Source organism: Alligator sinensis, unplaced genomic scaffold, assembly GCF_000455745.1.
Source record: "Alligator sinensis unplaced genomic scaffold, ASM45574v1 scaffold243_1, whole genome shotgun sequence".
In the NCBI taxonomy this organism is placed as follows: domain Eukaryota; kingdom Metazoa; phylum Chordata; order Crocodylia; family Alligatoridae; genus Alligator; species Alligator sinensis.
This window is the reverse complement of record NW_005841841.1, coordinates 4,434,703-4,444,550: the sequence shown is the minus strand read 5'-3', so window position 1 is coordinate 4,444,550 and position 9,848 is coordinate 4,434,703.

Below are 9,848 nucleotides of genomic sequence, written 5' to 3'. Positions count from 1 at the left end.
TCTTTCCTGAAATTAGAACCCTCCCTACAGTGCTGAGTTATGCACCTGCCTCATTCTTCACAGACTGAATCCCGCTCCTGGATTTAGGTGCTTAAACCATTCCTGTAAGTACTGCTGCTTGGCGCCCTCTTATAAGAAAAGGAAGAGAGAAAGAACATAGTAGTGGTCTCCATGTGGCGCATAGAAGTTAGAGTACTCATCCAGGAAGTGGGAGACCTGAGTTGTAAGCCATTCTCAGCCTGAGGGTGTTCAAATTTACTCTCCCATGTTGCCTTAAACCCAAGACATATAGGCTAGGCTAGTTGGGGACATTCTCCACTCCTGTTGAACTGGTCATTGTACAGAAAGGAATGCAAGATTCACTGAGTCAGAAATGAATCTATACCCAATGAAGACACTTCCTGAGGAGTCTTTTAAGGGTATTATAAGTATGTGGACAAGGGGAATCTAGTTGACTTAATATATTTGTGTTTTCAAAAAGTTTTCAACAAGGTCCCTTACCAATATGGTGACCATACATTCCAGTTTGGCTGGGACAATCCCAGATTCCATAAGCCAGTCCTGGCCAGATGGTTAAAAGTGCCATGTTAGAGTCTGGTGGGGAGAGAGAGTGGCATGGTACACCAGGCAGGCCAGTGGACAGGCACTGCTGCTGCTGTGCAGGAGCAAGGAATATAGGGACCTTGGATATGGCATCTTAGATGGGGTGACCATATGTCCACCCACCTTGCTCCCACAGAGCAGCAGCAGTACCTGCTCGCCCGTCCGCCTGATGCACCGTGCTGCTCTGTCTCCCCACCTGACTCCAGCTAGGGACTTTTAACCAATCTGCCGGGACTGGCCTATGGAATTTGAGACTGTCCCCGCCAAACTGGAATGTGTTGTCTCCCTACTCACCAAAGGCTTTTTAAAAAACCTGAGTTGATACAGGATTATGAGGGAAAGTTTTTTTCATGGATTGAGAGCCGATTAAAAGTTGGAAGCAAAGGATAGGGCTAATCGGTCACTATTCAGGATGAAGGGAAGTCAAAAGTCGTGTCCTACAGGGATCTGTGTTGTGCCCAGTTTTGTTCAATGTTTTAATCAAAGACCTGGAAGTTGAGTTTGAAGATGTGAGTTTGAACTCCTTCAGGCAGAGAACTCAGGCCTCCTACTTTCTGGGTGAGCATTTTAACCACTAGGCTATTACATAAAAGGTGGCCAATATCTCAAACTTCTTGTCTGGCCATGTTTTTTAATGGAAGTGGTTGCAGCTGCTGGGTTTTGTACTGAGCAAAATTCTGTGTATGACAGGCACTCTCTGAGTATGCCTACAGGGTTGGGCCACTCAGGGGACTTAGTATCAAGGATAACCAAGCTGGTGAATCTCAAATGATTTTAAGCAGGGCATAGTACTAAGCTGCACAGTCCTGCAACAATGGCAGCAGTTTTGGGCAAGGACAGCTGCATAACTCTAGGTGCACAGGAAACCAAATTGGTGAAAATTTAGACATTTGTGTCTTTTCAGGCACCTACAAGGTGAGAGGATCTGTGAATCACACAGTTGGACTTCAGAGCCTAAAATGGGGCTTAGGCAGAATTTGGCTACCTAACTCTTTTTGTGCAGCTTGCTTTATCAGCTGAAACAGACAACCCAGGAAGTAATGTGAAATAAGAAAGCCGTTCACTGGGAGGTTTTAGAAGTGGTTATTGCAGTGTTTTGAACAGCCATAGGTAAGCTCTGAGTTAAGGAGGCTGCTCTCTGATGTCCCTGTCATCCCTGATCTCTACCAACTTGGTCAATAGAAACTGCATTCTGAAAATCCCTGCTGTTGAGCCTGAAAATCTGTGATTTGAATCAGGGCGTACGGATTATTGTTTCGAGGTGGGGATGCAGATCTACATCATCCATTTCAGATGATGTCTTTGCGATGCCAAGCATCACTGAAACCAACAGGGACAGAACAATGACTGGTCCTGAAAAATAACCAATAGGGAGCCACTGCCAAGTTATACTATGATTAGACCTGGAAATTAAGAGACAGTCACCTAGCTGGGGTCCCCTGACCCCCAGTTATCTTTCTTGCTTGGTGCAGGGGACCAAACCCAATGATCTTCCAAGGTCCCTTCTGGCTTTACAATCTATGAATCTATGAAAGAGGAAGTACATGGAATCTATAAATCCAATTTGATGTAAGGGTGATCAAAAGAAGAGCAGTCCAAGATTATCTCGGTGGGGAGTGATAAAATCAGGTCTATTAATATTCTACTGCTCATTTTTTCATGTGGCACTATAGGCTCCCTACTAAAATGCCTGAGGCTACCCTCTATAAATGTGAGTTGTTAATCAAAGACTGACATTTTATACACTAGTGACTGCTAAGCTGTCACAAATACAAAGGTAAAAGGTACACAGGGGAAAAGGCAGGTACAACCTCAAAAGTGAAAACATTAACTACTCTCAGGTATTGATTTTAGATGCTGTAGTTTGAAAAGTCTCCAAAATGTAACATTAAAGAAAGGTCACAATTAAAATCCCAATTCCCAAGCTGACATCAAATCTCATTTAAAAATAGGTGCACTTAAGCAAGTTTAAAATTGACAGCATGTATGGTTACTATTAGAATAATTAGGGAGAATGAAAGGCTTCTAAAAAGGAAATGCTTTGATTTTTAGCAATACTTTTTAACAATTTGTATTTACATTAGCAGTATGGAGCAGAGCAGAACAGTAGGATTTTTTTGTTGCTCCATCCTGTTAGTAGCTGTTGGAGCCACAAGCAAAGCTAATTATTGCTGATTCACTCCAGTAAGTGTGGTTCTTTAAGGTTCTTTAATATACGAAGAGTGGAAGTAATCCACTGGGAAAAAGGAAACCATTGTCTATGACAAAGAAGTCTTTGGGATGACCCTGAATATGACACCCCCAATAACTACAGCAGGAGAAAAAAAATCTGGTGAGGGTCAGGTGGTTCCCTTTCCCTGTTCCCCCTGCAGCTCCTTTCCCCTCAGCACATGGAAGTGAGGTGCAAATTTGAAAACACTGACCTTGAAATAAACATGCCTGTAGTACATAGACTTAGTTCACCCAGAATTGGTACATTTTACCTTTTTTGAAACTCCTGCAAGTTTTAGCACAAATACATCATAAACACACTTTTAAGCAACACTTGTGTACCTACTTATATATAGTATAAACTACGCATAATATCAGGTCAAAGTCAAAGCAGAGTTAACAGCATTTTAACCCATGGTGACTCCACAGCTCAGCACTGTTCAGTATGTGTTTGGACCCCAGCTACCCACCCTCCCAAAAGATCCATGTGTGAATTACACCCCCCCACCCCACACACACACACACATACACTCAGGTCAGAAACTGGGTGTTATTGTCATGAGCCCCAAGATCCTCCAAAAATGTATATGCAGATGAGGTGCAGGGCAACCTGGTTCAGTTCTACCTCCTGGCAGGAGGGGCTACACTATTTGTATGGAACAGGCTGAGAAAGTGGGTGACAGAGGGATTGTGGGTGATCTGTTTGGGACCCTGTTTGGTGATGCTTGCCAGACATTTAAGGCTGGTTAAGAAATAGAAATGATTGGAAATGGGAAAGAAAGGCACAGTTCAGTTGTGGGAATGAAGAGGAAGGCAAAATGTAGTCAATGTTGTGGCTCATCAGGACTTGGAAAAGAGTTGGCACTGCAGGAAACTGCACATAATGGGCACTGCCATATATCTTCTTCAGAGGGGTTACACTAACCTAGCTATGTGGCAAGTTCCTATTAGTGTGTGCGCCCAATATGGACCATGTGTTTTATAGTCATGCTCAGTGTTGGCTGCATTTAATCAAGTTCATAGTTGGTTTCCATTTCTGAGCGCATCCTGTTTTTGGCAGCAGTTTAATGATAGACAATGCATTTAATGAGGTTTTCATGTATGCAAATGTAAGACAAGGGTTTTTCCCATGCTAATTGTTGGGGGGAAGCCTCATCTTATATATTTGACTAAATACAGTAGATTCCTAGGATAAGCCTGGTTCAGAGAGAAAGCTCACAAACTAAGTACTTTAACATCCTGCACCCCAGAATCTGGTGGGTGAGCAGCTGAATCAGTTTTCAGACTTTCATCTGCAAAAAATTCACATAGGTATTTTTCACAAGCATTACATTTTTGTCCAGCTAATAATTTTCAGAGGTTGAAATCTACTTTATTTTTAAGCATGCTAACACTTTTATTATAATTAGGTATCATTTTCAAATTTAAACTATAATATTCTGTAAGTAAATATTAGATTACATTACTCACATGTTCCACATTGTTTAACACTATGTGAGCACTTTAGTTATTCACTTTACATCCTCAGCAAAATAATTTTAACCGTTGTAAATAATTTTAACTTAGTGTCAGAGTGCACTACACAGAAGCACAAGACCTCTTCTGGGACCAGAGAGAGAATTATGCAGACCCTACACTGGAATGTACATGAGTAATAATCTTTCTGAATCATCCCAGAAACCGTGCAACTCCTTTTTGTTTTTTATTACTTGATAATGTATGATTTCTTATAGCACAATGTATTACACTATAAGAATGCATTGTGCCTTTTGTAAATAAAATTATGTATAGAAAGGTAAGCAATAGAGCCATTCAGTTATCAAACGACATAAAGAATGCATAAACCTCAGAACAGAGATTCCAACATGAAACAATGACAGGCACTATGACTAGACATCAGGCCTTTACATCATTGTCAACCGCTTTCCATAAAAAAATTAAGGGTTCCTGTGTAAAGCTTAGCTTGTGAAATAATTCCATATAGTAAGTAATATTCCAATGAGAGAGAGAGTAGAAAATTCACCCATCATGAAAAACCAAGAAGCACATGGACTCAGGAGTGGGGATGTGTCTACTTACCAAGCAGAATTTAGAAAATAGTTGAAGTCATGATGCTGTAGCTTTTCTTGGAGCTGACTCCTGCCCAGGCATTTCTGTTTCCTGGTTACCAGCGTTTCCTTGTCATTTCCACAGCTTTGAATGACAGCTTTTTCTTTAAGAACCTGTGTGTGGAGCATTTGCTATACTACCTGAACCTTTTCTGCAATGCCTGATGCAGTCCAGTCATAGAACAGCTTTTGCCTAATTTTTCCCTTGTACCAAACATGGTGTACAGAAAGCAATTCATATTACCAAATGCACACCTACTACCAAAGTTCAGCCTGTATATGTAAACCTAACTTTGCACACACATTTCAGGAGATTTTTGCATTGCCTGTGAACCTGGATTGGACAGTAGGCAATATTAGCAGGTATGTGTGCTAATATTTGGAAAGGTCTATAGGGATGTTCAAGGAAAAAGCTAGTAGGAAAGGAGAACTGTAGGAGGCATAGCTCGGTGCTATTCAAAATTCTCACACCACCGCTAAATCAGAATGTTCCCAAATAGAGACTGAGAACAGGAATGTGAAAATGAACCAATAACATACACTCGACATACATCCTAAATATATATTAGACACAAAGGGCATGTCCCCACAAGTGGGAACATCTGTTTACCTGGGGACAAAAAGCAGTGGCAGCCGTTGCTACTTGTCCTTGGGGAACATCCCTGCACATGCACTCTGGCTCATGACAAACTGCCCCGGGTGGAGTAGGGGGCCTCCTGGGGCTGCAGAGGTGGTGATCGGGGTGTGTAGAGCCTGGCCAGCAGCTGGAGTGTGGCCCTAGCCAGCCAGACTCCGGTTTTGGGTGGCACATTCTGCCACTATGTTCACTGCCTTACTTTTTTCTGGCACAGGTTTTTTGACACCAGCGTGAAAAAACCTGCCACAGTGCAAATTAGCAGTGCGGTGAATGCGTGCATGTGCAGTGTGTGCTGTTTGCAGCACCACAGATAGATTTGTGGTGCCACAAACTGCACATATGAGCTCGTCTGGATGCCCCCAGATTGAGATATAGATTGAATAAAGAAAATATCCTATTTAAATGTGTTAAAGCTTTACAAATAAAATCTAAATAGCTTTGACTTAGCTCTTAAATTATACAGTTCCAAAGCATGTTTTGCCTCCAGTTTTCCTTTTCATTGTAATATCTTTGCAGAAAGGACAAATAGCAGAAATGATTGTCATTAAGTCTTCCTCCTTCAAAAGATTTTTATCACTATTGCTCATCTGTTAACCAACCTGTAGGTAAGTACTCCTAACACTGTCAGAAGATCCTTCAAAAGCATTACATTGAAAAAGCTCCTCTTCTGCACATAATTACTGAGCAACTCCAAATAATTACTGTGACCCTATTATAATGTACTTGTAAACTTCAGTGTTTCTATTTTCTTGAGGAATTTGATATTTGTCTTAAAGTTGCTGCAGCTGAAAAGAGAAAAAGATTGCATGAAAATCTCTTCCATTGTTTACAAGTGTTTCCAACTCTCACAGTGCAGAGAAAAGCTTGAGAATGTGAAATGAGAGAAACTTCAAGGCTTAAGAAGCTGAAAGAGCAAATAAAAACGGACATTTTTGCTTAAAATCTCTCATGATTTTAAGCTAGTTTCATGCTTTCTGAATGCTTGAGAAGTGGCAAGATTGACACTATTTTATTTATTTGTATCCATGGATAGCAGTGAGTATAAACAAAAGTCTGATAAAGCTGGAAGTACTTGCTGTTTTCAGACATGATACATAGACCGGTGTTCTTAATTAGTTTCTTCTGGTGGGTCACTGACAACACCTATCATTATAGCACAATATATCATAAAATAATGGGTGTAAAAAAGTGATGACCCATTATAAAATGAGCTCAGATTTGTATCAACTATTACTTGGATTCTACATTATTTAAATTTCCTAGAACCTTGGAAATAAATTAAGACCATGAAAATAATCCTGGGATTTAAAACAGTGTCATTTTGATAAATGCCTGAAAACAAATAAATAGCATTAAACTTTTAAGATAGTAAAAAAACAACAACCCCAAAACAAAACAAAAAAAAACACCTAACAAACAACAAACACCTGCAGAATCTTTTGGGACTGATTCTGCCATCATTTATGGCAGTAAAAAACCACAAATAAATGGCTGAAGTCAATGAAATTCAGTGGCAAGAGAACAGTGACCAAAGTATTTGATAATGTAGGGCCTGATCCAAAGCCCTTGTTGTCTTTCAGCCAAGAACTATGCTTTCCCATTCATTATACAAACTATGTTGGGAGCAGAATAGTGATGCGTGGAAACTGCATTTGGAGAACCTAGGGAAGAAGGGAAAATAAGCAAGTATAGTCCCTTTCCACTACTTTTTTGCCCTCTGGTCTTCCATAATACCTTTATTTGAGCTGAGTCTTCCTGGGAAGGTATGGGAATACTGCACATGATGTGGGGAGCAGTCAGGGATATTCCACAGTACCTGGTATGTCTTTTAATAGTTAATTGATTACTGCTACTCTTATCTGCAGTAACTTAGGCACCACGCTCTGAATCCCACCTAGAGGCCCACAGAACACGGTCTATGACAACATACAATAGACATATTACGAATGTTGGAAACAAAACCCTCACAGCACAGTAGTATTTCATGACCACCAATGTCTATAAATCATGTGTATTATTACAGTGCCCACAATTTAAGAAGGGAGCTCTATCAAGCTAGTCACTATACAAGTACACGGTAATAAAGGATGCTTGCCTCGGGGTGTGCAATGTAAATAGATGAGACCCATCCAGGATGAAAGGAAGGGAAAACAATACACAAAGCAAAACCATGTGATGGCAGCAAATGTCATGTTAGTTCCACAATTATTCTTTTGGGTAGACTTACTTACAAAATTTGGGGGGAGGTGAGCACGCTAGCAGGGAGAGAGAGATTGCAGAAGGATCTGGATAGGTTACAGGGGTGGGCAAACAGGAACAGGATGTGTTTCAATACAGACAAGTGCAGGGTGCTGCACTTGGGTAGTAGGAACCAGCAGCACACTTATACGATGGGGAACTCCCTACTTGAGAGCACGGAGGCGGAAAGGGATCTTGGTGTCATTATTGACTCCAAAATGAACATGGGCCGACAATGCGAGGTCATGGTTGGCAGGGCTAACAGGACCTTGTCGTGCATCCACAGGTGCATCTCGAGTAGAGTCAGGGAGGTGATCCTCCCCCTCTATGCGACGCTGGTCAGGCCGCAGCTGGAGTATTGTGTCCAGTTCTGTGCGCCCCATTTCAGGAGGGATGTGGACAACATGGAGAGGGTCCAGAGGAGGGCCACCCGCATGATCCGGGGACAACAGGGCAGACCCTACAGTGAGAGACTGCGGGACCTGAACCTATTCAGCCTCCACAAGAGAAGGCTGAGGGGGGACCTGGTGACCGTCTATAAACTCACTAGGGGGAACCAGAATGTTGTGGGGAAGACGCTGTTTCCCCTAGCTCCCGCTGGCATAACAAGGAGTAATGGGCACAAGTTGATGGAGAGGAGGTACAGATTGGACATCCGAAAAAACTACTTCACAGTTAGGGCGGCTAGGAGCTGGAACCAACTTCCAAGGGAGGTGGTGCTGGCCCCTACCCTGGGGATCTTTAAGAAGAGGCTGGATACTTACCTGGCTGGACTCATTTGAGTCCCGTTTTTGTTTTTAGGGTTTGTTTGTTTTTTTGGGGTTTTTTTGGGTTGTTCTCCCGCCCTGGCGGGGGGTCGGGCTAGAAGATCTATTAGGTCCCTTCCGACCCTGAAACTATGAAACTATGAAACTTAGGAGAGGCTACCTGTAAAATGGAGAGGGGAGAAGCAGGGGAGAGTACAAAGTAAAGCTGAGGTGAAGAGATGGCGAGGGAGCAGGAGGGAGAAAGTTGGAGCAAGCAGTCAATCAGAACAAAGCAAAAAATGTCCATGTGAAGCAGGGGGAAGTTCCCTGAGTATTCAATGGGCTCTGCTTTTACAGATTCTATAGCCTAGCATTTTTTTTGGCAGGCTGATCTCTAGTTTACTCCTTAGGCCACACTAGGGAAATGAAGAGGTACCACCTGGGTGTAATGCCTCAGGTTGGCAAGGAGGTCTCACTGGCACCAGGAAAGGCTGAGGGGAGGCACAGCTCTAGCTGGGCCCACTTTACCTCCCTCCCCCTTTCCCAGTGTGGCCATCCTAGCTACTGTGTCTGCTGGCTTCAATCCTTTCCTGGCTTCCATCTGCATTGGATATTGTTTCACACATGGAGGCTGGGCCCCTGGCAAAAGTTGAATCTTTACAGGGTCAGCATTTTTAGCCTTCCCGGGTCGGTGACCTGCCCATACCCATGGAACAACAGCATCGAGCAGGGTTTGAGGAATATCCGGTGTACTTTCCTCTCGGAGAAGGCCGAAAAGGCAAGCCTGCAAATGCCACCCCTTTTCAGGAGGCACTGTTAAAAACATTTGCCCATCCTGGAACGACAACGTAGCTTGCAGTTTACAGAGGAGGTCTCTTCCTAAAAGGGGAACAGGGCAGTCTGGCATGTACAAAAATTAATGGGTGACTTCGGCCTGCCCAAGATTACAGGTCATTGGCTGTAGAAAGGGTCGTGTTACTGTCTTCCCTGTAACCCCTACCACCAGCACAGTCTTTTTACTTAAAGGTTTCAGTTTTTGAGTTAAGACAGAATGGGCAGCACCTGTATCAACGAGAAAATTTACCAATTCATCTTTGTCCCCTAGTTGCATTTTAACCAGAGGCTCGTCAGGGGACACTGGGATCTGGGTTATCTTTCCCTCCCGGGCCTCCGGTCCCCTTCAATCTGAACCCCTTCCAAAAGCAAACAGTCCACTGCTCTCCTCTCTTTTCTTTTCCTGAACACTTTCTCGGTTAATAAATACTTGGTAAGCAATGTCTACTAGTTGGGAAATAGGCATACCTG